The 16,844-nt window shown below is 36.5% G+C and overlaps 1 long non-coding RNA gene across 1 annotated transcript in view; it reads right to left on the bottom strand.

Moving 5' to 3' along the window:
- The window catches only part of LOC149918059 (uncharacterized), a 28,315-nt gene extending 11,713 nt beyond the window's left edge, over window positions 1-16,602 (bottom strand). The window contains exons 1-2 of the long non-coding RNA XR_016466334.1: window positions 16,526-16,602; window positions 4,757-4,843 (exon numbers count right to left, since the gene is read on the bottom strand). This is a non-coding gene — a long non-coding RNA (uncharacterized LOC149918059). The remainder of the gene's footprint in view (window positions 1-4,756; window positions 4,844-16,525) is intronic.
- Between the last annotated feature and the right edge of the window lie 242 nt (window positions 16,603-16,844).

Here is a 16,844-nt window from a genome sequence, read left to right as displayed (position 1 = left end):
ATTCCTGAATAATTTATTTAATGAATAATATCTACTTTGGGAGAATGAAGTATTCTGTGAGTAATATTCAGCACTTTACAGCCAAAAATATTTTAACCAACATTAATTACCATCGTTTGTTTTGGGGAAGTGTGGATGTATTCTACAGTTTTGATTGCTTTTCTTAGATCTTCCATCATGCATGGTTACCTGCATTTGTGCAACCAGTAGATTTTTGTTAAATTTAGTTTCAACTTCTAGAATTTGCTAACTTTCATTTAAACAAATAAAGTGACATTTTAACATTTCATGCATTGCCAATTCAAGCAGTAACATTTTTAGAACAAAAAGAAGAAGAAAAAAAAAAAAAAAAAAGCAGGAGAAAAACAACAGCCTCCAAGGAAGCTGAATATAGATAATATTGAAGGAAACATTCATGTTTCTTTCAGGAACTATCTATTAATGTTCCTCTGACAATTTTCTAAAAATCGAGGTTTTTTTTTTAAAGTTTATTAACTAATTTATATTAACAGTTATGTTAAATTTTCTATTCTAGGAAAAAATCCATTGATACATAAGCATGAAAATAATCTGTGTAGTTTAAGTATTGTTTCTTCCCTTACAGAAATTCTAAGCAAGTATCTGCATCTCTAGGAGAAATCAGTTCTCTCAGTATTACGGTGTTTGTATTTCTGATATTTCTGCTTCACCAGACACAGGCAAGAGCTTTCACAGGTAAGATGTATCACAAACCATACACTCCAACAATCAGACCCTCCCAACTACCCTTAATCCGCACAGCCTCTTACAGTTCCATCATATCGGTAGACCATAAAATATAGAAACAGTTCATTAAAATCATGAAAAGACTGCAGAAAAGCATAGAGAAAAACAAAAGGGGAGTACAATTTGATTTTATATTTTAAATAGTTAGTGATGGATAACAGCACTATAACCATGTGTGATGGCACAATGGTATAATTTTTGTCATATTTTATATATGCTATACTTTCCAGGTTGAGTATATACATCATGTGTAGTCATTTCAAGCTGGACACATAATATGCACCCATATGGATGCTCATAGGTACATCTGCATAAGACACAAGGAATCATACTTTTTTTAATGAAAGCTAACATGATTTGAAAATCTGGCTTTCCTCCATTGTAATGGAAAGTAAAGTCTACATTAAATTTTTTCCAAGTAAGTGAATCTCTATGTGGTCAGAGTCAATCCCACAGTGCTGTCCCTGTCCTACGTGACAGCCAGCACAGTTTCACCAAGGGCAGGTCATGCCTCACCAAATCTGGTAGTCTCCCATGATGGAGTGATGGCATCAGTGAACAAAGACAGGGCAATAGATGTTGTCTATCTGGACTTGTGCAAGGTCTTTCACATGGTCTCACAACACATCCTTATCTCTAAATTGAAGAGATATGGACTATTTGGTGGGTAAATAATTGGTTGGATGGTCACAGCCAGGGTGTTGGGGCCAACAATTCTATGTCCAGATGAAGGCCAGTCATGAGCGGAGTACCTGAGGGCTTGGGACTAGTGCTCTTCAGCTATTCAGCAACATAGACTGAGACTGAGCACCTTCGAACAGTTTACTAAAACCCTAAAATATGATGCACTAGATATACAGCAGGAAAGAATGCCATCCAGGGGAATCTAGATAGGCTTGAAAAGTGGGCCCATCAAAACCTAATGAAGTTCAGCAAGGCCAAGTGGAAGGTATTGCACTTGGGTAAGGACATTCCCAGATATTCATACATGCTGAGAGAAAAGCTCATTAACAGCAGTCTTGTACTGAAAAACTTGATGGTCCTGGTAGACGAAAAGCTGGACATGAATTAGCAGGGGGGCATTTACAGCCATTAAGGCCAGCAGTACCCTCAGCTGCATGAAATGAGGGGTGGCCAGCAGAGAGAGGGAGATGATTGTCCCCCTCTACTTTGCACTTGGGAGGACTCAGCTGGAGTACAGCAACTAGGTCTGGGGCCCCCAGCACAAGAAAGATGAGGAGCTGTTAAAGCAGGTCCAGAGGAGGTCATGAAGATTATCAAAGAATCATCTACCTTATCAATAAAGATACAGGGAGCTGAGCTTGTTCTGCTTGGAGAAAAGAAGGCTCCATGAAGACCTCACTGAGGCTATCCAGTACTTGAGGAGAGTGTATAAACAAAAGTAAGACTGACTTTTTACACATGGAGGTAGTGACAGGACAAGAGTGAATGGTTTTAATCTATAAGAGGGAAAAATTACGTTAGATGGTAGACAGAAATTCTTTACTCAGAGGGTGATGAGGCACTGGCATAGGCTGCCCAGAGAATCTGTGAGTGCCCCATCCCCGGAGATGTCCAAGGTCAGGTTGGATAGGGCCCTGGGCAACTTGATCTACCAGGTGGCAACTCTGACAAAGATAATGAATTGGAACTATGTGTAAAGTCTCTTTCAGTCTAAGCCATTCTGTGATTCTGTGATAGCTGGGTGATCAACTGTTTCTCTTCTCTGGGGATTGGGGTCTGCTGTCGTCTTCACTTTCTGGGATGTATTCTCTTGGATCTGTTCACAGAATTAGCTGTCAAATCACAGCCCACAGCTACTACTTCCCTAAGGAATTCAGAGAGTCTTGTGTCTGGTAGGCAAGTTGTAGTTTCAGCTGTGACATTCAGAACAATCAGTCATATATACCAAGCGCCAATCTCCCAGGAAGAATGGAGAGGAAGATAATCATCAGGAATTCACCAGCTGAGACAGTGTGTCTCACTTGCCCAGCCACTGCCTGGCTTAAATGAAGCTCACGACACAGTGAACAGATTCTAGCTATAGACATATAATAAATTAGGCAGTGCAACTCTGCAAATAAAAACATTTTTTAGGGTAGAACTCACTGTATTTTGTTACTATGTTGACCCACTCTTTGCATGATTTTTAACAAACAGTAATAGAGATTATTGTAGTATCTTCCCAGAAATATCCTGTTTTTATTAGCAAATCAGTTCATATCCCAAATGTACATTTAAATATGTGCATTATGACATTCAGTATTTCTGAAATTTAAAGTTCTTCAATGGCCCGATTACAGGTGTCATTTATTATTGGAAATAATGCAATTGTTGTATTTTTTTTAAGGTTAGAATATTCTTACAGGATCCAACTTACATAGTTTTTAAGTACCATAGAACCTTTTCTCACTGTAAATACCTTTACAGATTGATTTGCTTAGAGCTTATGATTCCATGATAATTGAAATATAGAATTTAAAAATACAAAATATTATTTCAAGACCTTGTTCATCTTCTACTGAAGCACTTGATCTCTTGCTCTGTTGCCAAAAAAAATAAATAAATCATCACCACCACCAATAAAATCCCCACTTCACTCCTCACCCCCTCACCTTCCGCCCCCTCCCTCCAAAAAAAACCAAAAAAAAAAAAAAGAACAAAAAAAACCCTCTAATCTTTAGGAATGACTTCTGAAGGGAGAACTTTAATTCCTGCAGCTTGTATATGTTCAAAATCCCTTGCAAGAATAATAAGATAGTTAATAATAAGGAAAGGTAACTCAAGATGATCACTGCTATTTTAAATGGCATTATGCATTATGGTGCAGTATTCAGTCATATCATCTTATATTATTATTCTGACTGACATCTATCTCTTTCAGCACACTGATTAAACATAGAGGTTATGAAGTAATGTGCAAAATATTGCAATTTTAATTGAAATACAGTCTCTAAATCTTCAACTACAAAAAAAAAAAAAAGAACAAAATATAAGTAACAGTTCCACTAGAATTACCAATTTAAACATCTCTTTTGAGAGAAATTAGCAAAATTATGCTTAGAGAAGTTATTTCTGGTTACAACACATTTCTTCTGATAAGTCATCTCAAAATATATTAGCTTCAAAATGAATTCTGTGTTGGTGAATAATTCAACACTAGTTGCACAGGGCAGATTCATTTAAAGTAAATATGGGAAAGTGATTTATTTTTATATTTTCACAGATAACCAGTTTATAAACATGCAAATGTAGGTAGCTAATTAAATAAAGAAGTACCAAGTCTTTGAAAAGGGAAAAAGTATTGAGAAATTGTCAAGACAGGTAAATTAATTAAAACCATATCATATCCTCTATTTCATTTACTTCTTTATTTGGAAAATTCCTCTGTGAGAATATCTGATCTAAGTGATATTGTTATTTGACTGTAGAAACTGTTACTATATTAATTTGAAGAAGTTTGAAAATGAGAAGTTTCTAAGTAATACACAATATATAACCTCTATGTCTATCAAACTACCCTTTATTCCCAAGACTGAAGTCTCTCAAGTGTCACAATAAATGCAGAAGTAGCAATCAGCAAAATATATATAAAATTAAATATGTTGCCTTTTCTTGATGCAAAATTGTTGTTTTATGTTGCCTTACTATTGTTTGTTTATGGAAAGGGGCAAGATAACAATCTGAGATAAAATAAATCACAGATTCATAGAACATTCTAAGTTGAGAGGGACCCACAAGTCACCTCACAGTTTCACAAAGGACCACACAAAATTCAAACTGCATGGGTTGTGGTCCAAATGTTTCTTGAACTCTAGCCGGCTTTGTGCAACAACCACTGCCCTGGGGAAGCCTGTTCAAGTGCTTAAATGGAAGGAGACAGTGATCAAGCAATTGTATGGGCACTTAGCTACTGGTGAAATCTGTTCATTAGACTCAATTAAGCTCAGTTTGAGGCTGGGTTCAACATCTCTCTCAAGATAAAGCTTACCTGCAATTATAAATGCAGCCTAAATTTGTCCTTGCCAGGATCTTTGTTTTCACTGTGGTTTATCATGCCAGATAGGCAGGAAGGTATCTGCAAGAAATGGAGAACTATGTTAACCAGTTGGTGTTTTTCGTTCTCTGATCTGATCTATGCAAGTGTGAGAAAAGTGTATAGTAGAAGTCAAAACTTCCATTTACTGGGAGTTATTTTATGAGTATTAAAACTAGTTACTATAGCTACAGGCTTTTCAAGCTTAGTTTTTGTCCTGCAAATTCAATGGCAAATTCATATTTTACATTAATAGCACACAAATTTAATTTCACTTTTATTATGTGTTAAAAAATAGTAATGCAAATAGCTTCATCTTACCAGTCAGCCTCCCAGACAAGTTTTGTTAATGAATGATTTTTTTTGTTTAGCATGGATTCAGCTATAGAATAAATAATTAGTTTATCTAGCTGCTAAAGAAGTCAGTGTTTAAGTTTTTTCACGAATGCTGAAAAAAGAACATGATAAGTATCTAAGCAAATAAAGGGAGAGGAAGAAAAAATAAAGATTCCTGTGATCTGGACTGATCTACAAGTAATAACAGTAACAACTGAACATGCTCTCTGTTATATATACAGAACTAATGATGTGCATTCAAGTTTATGGAAGTGTCTTGAAGTGGTACTTACAACTTTCTTTTATCAAAGACGATGGTCAATACTTTATAGATTTCCTGAGCTTATTTATTCTGATCAAAGTATGGAGTATAAAAGATTAAACTCTTCTACTAATTACATGCCTGAAGGCACATTAACAATGCAAGTGTCAAAGCTCTGCTAAAAACTCATTTTGCATTTTTAATAAAAACTGATAGCGAGGTTTTGAATGCATCTAACTGGAAAAAAGTAATTTTTGTTTCCGTATCTTCTTTATGAGGGAAGTGTAGAAGCCTTGAAACCTTACAAGAGTGTAGCTAATCTGTGGTCTGAAAATGGGCTACTAGAAATTTCCCAGTCATACACTTCACAGTGAGCTTCTACATAATGGGACTGAAAGGTAACATAGTGCCACTAGAAATCTACATTAAATTTGTGATATATGACATGAATTTCAAATTTTCAAACATCCAAATACTAAAACTGTCACTTTTAATTCCATGGAATGGAAATCATTCATTATCTATCTCAAAAGCAATAGATTTTTTCATGCCTTAAAAATTTATCTGATCTAGCTCAACATTTTCACTCCTCTTCCTGTCCTGGAACAGACTTCAAATTTCTTAATTGCATGGTATGAAAATAAGAAACAACGGCAATTCGTAGAATCCTTAAGAACCACCTTAGTTCACTTCAATGTAATTTCAAATTCTGATGGTTAAAATCTTGCAAAAACTCTTTGCCTTTTGCCATAGCTCTTGTTTATTATAAGTACTTCACAGGTTGTACTATATTTTCAGGTAAGTGGAATCAGCAGACCTTGTCATAAATACAATGAGTGCCATATTCTGTACTCAGCCATTCCAGGGATGCCATTTAAATATTATCATTCATTTACAACAGAGCAATGAAGCAGCCAGTGTATAAGACATGATACAGTTTGAGATGTCTGTCAGACCAAATGTAATACAAAGGCAGTATTTATTTTGTGTCCATAATTTACCACTAAACACTCTAAAAAATGAAATTGGGCTAGATAAAATGTCACAATTTCTAGTAAAATTTGAAGCTATATTTGCTAATAAATAACTTTTTTCCTTAAATAGTAAGTGCTGTCTGTACCACTAGACCATGCTGCCCAGAGCCACATCCAGCCTGGCCTTGAATGTATCCAAGGATTGGGCATCCACAACCTCCTTGGACAACCTGTTCCAGTATGTTACCATCCTCTGTGTGAAAAACTTCCTCCTAATATAAAACAATTCCCCCTTGTTCTATCACTATCCATCCTCATAAACAGCCATTTCCCCTCCTGTTTATATACTCCCTTCAAGTATTGGAAGGCCACAATGAGATCTCTCAAGAGGCTTCTCTTCTCCAAGCTAAACAAGCCCAGTTCCCTCAACCTTTCTTCGTAGGAGAGATGCTCCAGCCCTCTGATCATCTTAGTGACCCTCCTCTGGACCTCTCCAAGAGCTCCACATCCTTCCTGTACTGGGGGCTTCAAGCCTGGATGAGTACTCCAGACAGGGCCTCACAAGAGCTGAGTAGAGGGGACAATCACCTCCCTCTCCCTGCTAGCCACCCCATTTTTAATGCAGTCCAGAACAGTCAACCTTCCAGACTGTAAGTGCACACTGCTGGCTCATGTCCAGCTTCTCATCCACCAGTATGCCTAGGTCCTTTTCCACAGGGCAGCTCTCAAGGAGATCTCTTCCCAGTCTGTACAAATACCTGGGACTGCAGCCTGCATTTGTCCTTATTGAACCTCATTAGGTTTTCACGGGCCCACTTCTCCAGCCTGTCCAGGTCCCTCTGGATGGCTTCCCTTCTCTCCAATGTAGCAACTGCACCACTCAGTTTGGTGTCATCCACAAACTTGCTGAGAGTGTACTCAATGCCATCACCTATGTCATTGATGAAGATGTTGAAGAGCACCAGTCCCAAGATCAACCCTTGAGGGACAGCGCCTGTGACCGACCTCCACCCTGACACAGAACTGTTAATCACAACCCTTTGGCTGCATCCAGCCAAAAATTTCTTAATCCATCAAACAGTCCATCCTTCAAATCCATACCTTTCCAATTTAGAGAGAAGGATGTGGTGAGGGATCATGTCAAAGGCTTTGCAGAAGTCCAGCAGATGACATCCACCGCCCTTCCCCCATCCACCAAAGCCATCACTCCATCATAGAAAGCCACCAGATTGGTCAGGCAAGATCTGCCCTTGGTGAAGGCATGCTGGCTGTCTCAAATCACGTCTTGTCCCATATGTGCTTTAACAGCTTCTAGGAAGATCTGCTCCATGATCTTCTCAGGCACAGAGGTGAGGCTCACTGGCCTGTAGTTCCTGGGTCTTCATTTCTCCCTTTCTTAAAAATAGGAGTAATGTTTGATAAAGAACTGTGTGATCTCTAAAGACAGTAATTTACGAGTGTTCTATGAAGACTATCAAGTAGTTTGCAATGGAGTTTCATTTACTTAAAATCTTCAGGCAAAACCATAGAATTACTCTTTGATCACAAAGAAGAATTCAACAACTTAATTAAATTGCTGTATGAAGACTCATGTCAAAAGCTGACATAAACAAAAAAGCTGAAATAAACAATTATGGGCACTTATGTCAATCCTGTGACAGTTTTCTGACCCATCTGCTTCTGATGAACCTCAGCAACTGTTGAATATGGAAGCAATAAATAAAGAAAAGCTTCTTGCTTTGCTTTAGAGGAAAAATGAAACTATTTTCAATTGTCTCCTCCATCTTTAATTTTAGGAGACAGAATAAGACAAGGAGAGACAGAGTATGAAATACAGCAGATGTTTTCTTATTTAAGAGTTATGTACTAAATCTTCCCTCAAGGGAATCACAAGCTCCATCAGTTTTGTCAAGCACTGTCACAGAGCCAAAGTGCACCTCAACAGTCTAATCAGCCTGCAGTCTCGCTAACTGAGAAATTCACTTAACACCTTCCCTCTGCAAATCTCCTCAGATGTGACAGAGAAAGTAAGAAATAGAGGGGGGAAAGTAAAGCCACCATAGGGAAAGATGCAGTGTCTTAGAAATACCAGTTTCACCCCTCAAACAGTTTTTCTTCAGTTAAGAAAATATGTAAATAATTATCTTCTATTGCAGCAAAAAAAAAAAAACAAAAACATTTTGCAGCTTGCATGAAGAGAAGTTTGTATGCAGTTCCCCTTGTCCATGCTAGAGTATAATCAGATGTCAAAGGTTCAATGACATTCCTCTGAGTTAGTTTCCCCTTTGTTTACAAAAGAAAATATAATCATGATTCAGTGCCCCCATATAACTATGAAACAGAATGTTAAATAGCCATCATGATGACCCAAAATACTTATGTGACCACTATGTTATCAGGAATATGTACCTAAATCATAGTTTCAGCTAAAAAATTATGACAAATGGAACAATTACTGTATTAACAGTGAAGCTTTCTTGAGCTGTACCAGAATATTTATCATCAATATTTCCCTCTATTAGGTCAAACTGCACCATTAATGTCTATTCTTCAATTTAGTTCAAATGCCTGATACTCAATCAAAAGGTGAATGACAGACTGACTTTGAGGTATTGAGGATCTAGAATATATGCTTGTTTTCATACAATTATATGACTTTCCTACATTTAGCATAATAATGTGGAATAAAAAAGAATCCTCTCTATCCCATTGAATGTATCTAACGTAATTAACTGTGCTTCTCATGCCACTGACTATTGGTTTATTCATGTCACTTAGGCTGACAGCAAGCAGATCAAGTTTCCTGTATTGCAGCATTATGAATATTCTACAGCTTTTGACATAGGTAGCATGACACACAGCACTGCTCATTGGCTAAACATTTTGTCTCACCTGAAAAAGGGCCGGCAAAAAAGATAAAAAGTACCCCCCGAAAATATAATCAAGTAATACCACAGTTAGAAAGCCTCATGGACCCAAATTAACTTGCTGCTGAAGAGCTGCAGCTGAGGATTATGAGTCAGAAAAAATAATCACATTCTCACAACTTCACAGAATCATACAATCACAGAATGGCCAGGGTTGGAAGGGACCTCAAGGATCACGAATCTCCAACCCCCCTGCCACATGCAGGACCACCAACCTCCTCATTTAATGCTAGACCAGGCTGCCCAGGGCCCCATCCAATCTGTCCTTGAACACCTCCAGGGACGGGGCATTCGCAACCTCTCTGGGCAGCCTGTTCCAGTACCTCACCACTCTCTCTGTAAAGAATTTTCCCCTGATGTCCAACCTAAATCTCCCCTCCCTCAACTTAAAACCATTTCCCCTCATCCTGCTGTTATCTACCCTTTCAAAGAGTTGATTCCCCTCCTGTTTGTAGGCTCCCTTTAGGTATTGAAATGCTGCAATGAGGTCACCCCCCAGCTCCCTCAGCCTGTCCTCACAGGGGAGGTGTTCCAGTCCCCTGATCATCTTTGTGGCCCTCCTCTGGACCCTCTCCAACAGCTCCCTGTCTTTTTTGTACTGGGGGCTCCACATTTGGACACAGTATTCCAGATAGGGCCTCACAAGAGCAGAATAGAGGGGATCACCTCCCTGTCCCTGCTGGCCAGCTTCCACCTTCACCTCCACCTTTTCTCAGCAAGGATAAAGCTGCAATCCCACATTCTGTTCAGGTTCCCATGCAGTCAGACCCTTAGGCGCTTACTTGTAATCCCCTTTCTCAGTTTCTCTAAAAATATTCCCCTTCATACTTGCTAAGCTTTAAATGCTTTCCAATCATACATATTTCTGCACAAGCCAAGCACTGTAATGATACACTGTAATGATCTTCCGTAAGGTACACTCTCAGGTTTGTACATCACATATTTCTAAATGTGGTACCACAGTGCTGTGAACGTCAACACATCTGGTAACATCATACAAAAGAGATAACCATTCAACTAAATAAGCAGAGTTTGATACTGGTATTGTAATTACACCTCTAGGCTGCAATTTCATTACAGTTTTGTATAGCAGAATATATTCCACAAAATATTTTAAATGGTAAGCAACATCATGGAATCACCAAGGTTGGAAAAGACCTCCAAGATTATCTAGTCCAACCATCCACCTTATCAACAATATTTCCCAGTAATCCCTGTTCCTCAGTACAAACACAACACATTTCTTGAATACCTCCAGGGATGGTGACTCAACCACCTGGCACCCCATTCCAGCACCTGACCACTCTTTCTGAGAAATAGTTTATCCTAACAGCCTGAATCTCCCTTGCGCAATTTGAGGCCATTCTCTCTAGTTCTATCACTAGTTACACAGGAGAGGAGGCTGACTCCCCCCTTTCCACAACCTTCCTTCAGGTATTTGTAGAGAGATCCAACAGATAATTAAAAGAAACAGAGGTAGAAAGTTGTGTCCAAGTTAGAGCATGGCTTAATAAAAAAAAAAAAAAAAATTAGATGTCATATTTCACCCCAGAATTCCTGATAGATCAGTATGTATTTTGAACTTTATCCCTTGTTAAATTCTTATTTCATATAATATACAGAAAAAGGGACATTCGCATACGGCAACTTTAGAAAAAGTTTAGGTAAAAGCTAGAAATTTGGAAAATCCCCCCCGAACACTATTTATATTCAAATTATGGCCTTAGAGCAGGCTGAGACCTTAAATATTTTTCATTCTAAAACAAGTTCAGGTAAAATATAATTCACTGAAAAAAATATTGTCAAAGTGTATGCATTTCTAATTGTCTGATTTCTCCTTTAATATTTAATTTATTTTACAAGGTATTATGATGATCTTTACTAAATTATGAAAATGAAAATAGTCCTTTCCTCATTGGCAGAAATCACCTCACCCTGAGAATATTTTTTTTGTAAACAAGGGAATTTTTTACAATTTTTCATTTTTTCTATATCAGTTCTGTGATGTTCAGATATCTTTGCTACTTCCAGCTGCATTGCTAGAGTTTACTCATAAAAATAGTAACAATGGGAGAAAACTTATAAGAAACATCCAGCTTAGACTGAATGCACTGAGCAGGAAATACCAGCTTAGTAATAATTATAATTAATAATTGTTAATTATTAATTTTGAAGAAGACAAAATATGAATAATTTGAGGTAAGCCTTTGAGTTCACAAAATTTTTTCATTATAGTTGCTTTACAACTTTCATTTTACATACGTGTATATATAAGCACGTAAGTATCACGTGTGGGATGCAAAATGATTGTAAAATGATCCAGTAAATACGACTCCATCAGGCTCAATGATAATAAGTATGCAACTAAAATGTAAAGGGAAAAAATGTTTTAGTTTTCATAAATCTCTAACCAAAATTTCAAACTACGTATTTCTCTGGATATCAAGAAAGATTTTGGCCAGAACATTATGAATAAAATTTGAAATTATACTCTACACCTCTGTGCAAATTGCTGTTCCGATACTTCAGCCAATGTGCATTCTGCTAAGCTCTTAGTTTCAGAACAGTCTTATCATCAGCTATAACTATTATATGCTGACTACAAAAATAAAGACAACTATGTCTGACTACATCAGTGAGTACTTCCTAATTCTCCTGGTCTTCTTTTATTTAAAAGTTGGTTATAAAATTCAAGCTGGTGTTTTTTGAATCTCTGTACTGAAATAAGCACAACAGTAGTTTGCAAAAACCCTGAAGCAAAAAAAATGTTGTGGGTTGTTGTTTTTTTTTTTCCCTCTATATATGAAAAATCAGCAATAAGCAGTAGCAATAATATTCATATCTGTAAAAGATCTATTCAATCACCTTGCCCATCTATCTGGTTTGGCAATAGCATTTCCATCTCCATAACACTCAAATTCTGTGTGTTATTTTGAATGTGGGTCAATAAGCCCATGAGTCAGCCCATTCAACTGGCAGTAGTTCATTGATTATGATGCATGAGCTGGGAAGGTACACAAGAATTATTTATGTTTTAAGTATCAATAGCAACACTACATTATACAAATCATAGAAGAATGCTTAAAACACGTCAGATAAGTTGTTCACTGCAGCTATAAGTATGCTTTGCAAGGTCACTGCCTACACTTCCTACACATTCAAAATTTTATTTTAATGCATTTCCCCAGAATATCTAAAGTGTCTGAAATTAAACACTGATCTTGTTTGGTTGTATATTTCACTTTATGATAAAAAATAGTTGTGTAGAATCTGGAAACTCTTTATTGTCCAGGCTATGACTGACTCCTGGCCACACTGTCATCTTGTTAGAAAGGGGATTTCTACAAGCTGGGCCTTGCAAGATTCATTGCAAGATTCATTTCATTTTCCTGCAACAATTTCATTTCAAAAGGTTAAGGACAGAAGATGCAATCTCAAGCAATAATTCATACAGCAGAAGAATAAGCATCCATGAGCAAGGGCGGATTGTAATGAAGTGTTCACTGTGTTTCTATTAACTTCATGCTGTATTCTCTTAACAGATAGAGACAAGGTTCCCTGTTTGCCTTTGCTAAGCTGCTGCACACTGATCCTGGTGCACCTGGCATAAACAAGGAAAACTTGCCCCTTCCATGTGAGTAATGGTAGATTAGGACTGAAAATTTTGGTAGCATTCATCAACAAAATTTGCTCACATCTAAAATGCTAATATTTGCTAAAACATCAGCTTTGTATATTTTCAGTGGTATAACTCACAGAGAGTTAAGAGGTTTCATACAGAATATAGGTACTACATATAATTCATTGTTTGCTTAGCTTTTCTAGTTAGCTCTGAAATTGGACTAGGAATAGTGGAAAAAGTAAAACTTATCATCTTAACACCAAATGATTTTTGCTTTAACTTTTCATCATTGCCTGATATTGTTACCAAATACTAATGGAGACATTATACTTTCTAAAAGTTACTGAAAGAAAAAGACAACGTAAATTTGCTTCTGCTTAATTTCTTTCTTGCAAAGCACAAAATAATCCAAAATTTGCTATGGATAATTCAGAATTTTATATTTGATTTTATAAAAGGAAAAACAACTCATTAGTCTGTCTCTATCAAAGATACTGCAGAAGTACCAGGCATTTTATTGTATCAACCATAAGCACTCAGATATGTCAGTACAACTGTTGAATTATACCACTAAAAAGTTCTTCTGGCTATTGGAATTTACTTATACATGACTAACAAAGATTGTCTAGTTGCAAACTCATGCTGCTTACTGATTGTGAAGATGATGAAATTAACTTCAGTTCCTGAATATTCTTCACCTGTCTTTCACTGATATACAACAATATGTGGAACTCATTTTATAAAGATCAGTGCAAAACAGAAAAAAGGGGAAAGGCTATCACAAGAAATGTAAAGTATTTCCCAGAAATCTCACTTGATGCACAAAACAGAATAAATAACTTTACCTTGTCAAAAAAGGTTGATTTCAAGGAATCATAAGCATTACTGAAAGACTGAGATTTTGCCTAAAATAATTATACATATCTGAATAACACTGTATACTCAAGAACTGCTTAAGGCAACTGCACAGCTTGTCACTGTAACAATCCAATACTCTAAATGTGAGCATTTTGAATTCATTATGACAGACTTAATCTCAGATCTTACTGTCCAAATGGAAATGGCATTTTCATTCAGTAAATGGTTTTGGAGCTGTTTATGTTGTTTTTATTTTGTTTTATTTTTAATATATAAGGCAGATAAAACATGGACATATTTTAGAAGTCTGTTTTTTTGTTTTGTTTTGGTTTGTTTGTTTGTTTAAAATGATTAGGCTGGAAAAGTAACTATGGGGTATTATAATACCTGACTTGTACAGGTGTACAAAGTTGTAGGGATGCACAACAAAAGAAAATAAAAAACAAAAAACAAAAAATCCCACAACAAAATCCCAACTTAAAAGTGTTCTCTTTAAATCATTACCATGTATGACAAAGGTAGAAGTTTTCTCTTTCTCAATGACTTGTTTAGCACCATATTACAGAGATCATTTGTGCTTTCCAAGATACATATAGCTATTATATGTATATATATATATAAAGACATTTTAGTAACAATGATCAATTATGATTTGTATTTATAAAAGATATATAGGTCATCTAAAAGTAATGTCTCCTTTTTACGTCATGGAACCTACAACAGACACAAAGAACAGTCACACCATTTGATAGTGCAATTCTCAGCTACAAAACACTATTTTTCAACACAGCTCCATTAGTCAATTCGTGTGGTTGAGATGATTGAAACACCCTTCCTTTAGTGATGTGACAGATGTACATGGCCATCCAGAATGTGACTTGTCTTTCATGTCTCTGTCATCACTGCTAAAATGCACCATTCGCCACCTCTCTCTGCTTACGTTTGCTTACATCTGGTCTCCACAAATGTTCAGAAAACATCAACAAATGTCAAAGGGTGCCTTTTTTTTTTTCCTCATAGAGGAATTCAGTGCCACCTTTCACTTCAATACACATTTCCATGTCAGATGTTATAGTCCCATACTGCCCCTCTGCTGCCACCTGTCACACAACAACAAAATGTAACAGAATATGGCCAGGAAGGTTCAGCTCTAGAGCCACACCACCAGCTTCTGACATCATGGATCAACAAAATAAAATAGAAAGCATTACTTTCAGAGCAGCTCTCATACAGATCTATTATGGCATGTTAGCATTTTTGTTTCTAAAGTATGGTTATTTTTTCATACAAAATCCATCTAGTTCTGATTCTTAGAGTTATGTTATTGGAAGAAAAATAAATTTAAGTATAATCATTTTCTTAGTAGTTTTTACTTCATTTCAACATATTTCTCATCATCTTACTCTATAAACAAAAGCACTGTTCTAATGTTTATCCTTTACAAACTATACTACAGAAGACATTAACAGAATCACATATTTTCTAATAAAACAGCCACACAATTGCTAGCTTCATAATAAACGTTAGAAAGCAAATGAGGGGCATGCTGTTTTCATATTTTTGATGCAGTCAGTTTTGGAGGATAAGCAATGTTGTTTTTTTTTTTCTCTCTTTTCCTTCCCTTTCTAACTAGTCCAATGTTTGGGACTGGGCTTCTTCTATTTCTTGAATGGTCCCATGGGTATTCTCTGCCTTGGTTACCACTACGAAAATCTTTGATAACTTCCTTTTGAAGGCTTGATTTCAAACATACTGTACTGCTTATAAAAATAAATCCATAAACTTCAATAAAATTCTTAAGACTGTTTCATGGAAGGTTACTGCACAGCTCTGTATCCCTGCTACCAGAGCTGTTCATGCAGCTTGAAAATTGAGTGACAGTTTTCTCCACAAAAAGGCTCAGACCACAAGGGATTTCTGTAAGGAAATACTCAAACTTCTAAGCACTCATCTTTACGAACTTTGTAAACAGCTGGAAAAACCAGCCCTCTGAAAGGAGAGCAGTGAGCTCTGCACAGTTCGTTGGAAGAAAAGTTGCAGGTACCCTGCACTAAGGAGGTAATTCTGGGAAGGGGAAATACTTGGCTTACTTTTTTTTTTTTTTTTTAATATATTGAATCAAAAATTAAAGGTTTTTTTTTTTTTTTCTAATTACAATTAAAGTCTGAGCAAGACTGTGTTCTAAAGTAAAGCTAGCACCCACTCTAGTATAGGTCAGACTTTTTACCATTTTGAAGTACGGGCATATTTTTGCATGCCATAAAGCTCACACCACGAAATACCCTTGAAGACTGCAATCTTTGCTCATCCACACTCAGCTCATTACAGTTCTTTGGTTCTGTGCAGCAGGATCATGACATGACATTTTAACATGCATACAGTCTGCTTCAAGCATTTTAATTGGTTTAAAACTGTTGGTAGCTTTTTTTTTAAACTGTATTAATTTATTGCTTCAGTGTAAGTCAGCTGAAACCTTTGCCAGATAGAAATACAGGCCCTGAATACTGATGAAGGGAAAGAAAATATTTTCATGATGCAAGTGTTTGCTCATTCATTAAGTATTCATGAATTGGATTTTGGTTCTTTTTTTTTCCCTTCATTTTTCTTTCAGATGCAATGCGAAAGGAGCCCAAGGTTGAGATTTGTACTTCATGGAATCATAATTTTTAATAAACTAACTCTGTACTATGTTTCAAAAAAGAAAAAAAAAATATATACTTTGAAGGTTTAGAACATTTTACTCACCTACAATGAATTCTACTAGAAGAGTGGAATTGTGAAGCTTCCAGAAGTTTATATCGCGCTGTTCTCCTCCCTATCCTGATGGCAAAGGAGAACCACAGAAGAAAAAGCTGAGAGGACCTTCTCACAGTCCACTTCTAAACAAGGCTTCTCTGAAAACTCTTTAATGCTACTCCTACATGAATCACAGATCATTAAAAAAAAAAAAAAAAAAACGATGATAAAGTGCCTTAGCTCACAAAACTTGCTCCTCCTGGCACTGACCAGGCCTTGGGGAGGTCATCTTCAGGCAGATTTATTTCTAATCACAGCTCATCTGTAA

The sequence above is a fragment of the Phasianus colchicus genome, chromosome 4 (genome assembly GCF_987193195.1).
Source record: "Phasianus colchicus chromosome 4, bPhaCol1.hap1.1, whole genome shotgun sequence".
In the NCBI taxonomy this organism is placed as follows: Eukaryota; Metazoa; Chordata; class Aves; order Galliformes; family Phasianidae; genus Phasianus; species Phasianus colchicus.
Note: the sequence above shows the minus strand (reverse complement) of the source record. Positions and strands in the feature narration are given on the sequence as shown.